This window comes from Sinocyclocheilus anshuiensis, unplaced genomic scaffold (genome assembly GCF_001515605.1).
Source record: "Sinocyclocheilus anshuiensis isolate Anshui unplaced genomic scaffold, SAMN03320099.WGS_v1.1 scaffold34, whole genome shotgun sequence".
Taxonomy (NCBI): Eukaryota; Metazoa; Chordata; class Actinopteri; order Cypriniformes; family Cyprinidae; genus Sinocyclocheilus; species Sinocyclocheilus anshuiensis.
The window spans coordinates 32569-33641 of record NW_015544124.1 but is presented as its reverse complement, the minus strand read 5'-3'; positions in this window follow the sequence as shown (position 1 = coordinate 33641).

Sequence of the window (1073 nt, the reverse complement as noted above, 5' to 3'; positions counted from 1 at the left end):
TTGTAGTTTATATTAATTATTGTAATTTCAAACAACTATTACAGCACTTTTCTGATTCTTGATTTCTGTGCATTTGCTGCAGATCTTTTGTGGTGGAGCAGGACCTGCAAGGCAAGGTGACGGCGGCGTTTGTGAAAAAAGGGAAAACCTGAAACAAAAATATAAATAAGATAATTTTGTTACTTCCAATACAGAAATCAGATGACATTATGCTGTTAAAATGACTGTGTTTGTGCATCTTTGCAGGATCTGAAATGTCCTCAGACTGGTGTGAGGATGGAGAAGTCCACAGCAGCATCCTGGAAATGGACCAGTGCCGTGGATGAGACGCTCCATCACTCCACCTCTTACTGCCTCATCTGGGAGTGGATTTACATGAACCATATATACATCTTAAAGACAATTACTAAATGTCTATTTAACATCTGACAGGATAGTCTGATTAGTATTGCAGATGAGCACATCTAATAGACATGAAACGGGCATCTGAGTGATGTATGTGTGCTGTTATGTAGAATTCACTGTTGTCAACACTGTTTTAGATGAATGTAAGTCATGTAAACAAACACATCTACATAAAGTAACTAAACAAATTATCTATTTTATTTGTCCATTTGTAATATTGATGAAGCTTCAAAAGCATCATCAAAAAATGTCATGAAGCTTTTATCCAAAGTGATTTACAGTGCTCTTATTACAGGGACCTACAATCCCCTGGAACAACCTGGATCGCTCAAGGACATACTGGTGGTTTTGAACCAGCAACCTTCTGCTCACCACTTCAGTGGTTTAGCCCACTACAAAAGTAATAAAGCTACAATGAAAAAATGCATGTAATTGTAAACATGAAATTTGGTAAGAAATGGAAAGCTGACAACATGAACTGTAAAATGTTTAACTCCGTTTAAATGTTTTACAGGTAGTCGTGCTCATGGAAAGCAGCACACAAATGTTTGGAGCAGACACAGTGGCAGCCAGATTGTCCCACATGTGTTCCCCTGCTCTTGCTTCTAGGTTGTGTGGTTCAGAGAGCCGTCATCATGGTCTTCCTCATCCTCTTGCTCAACGATGTC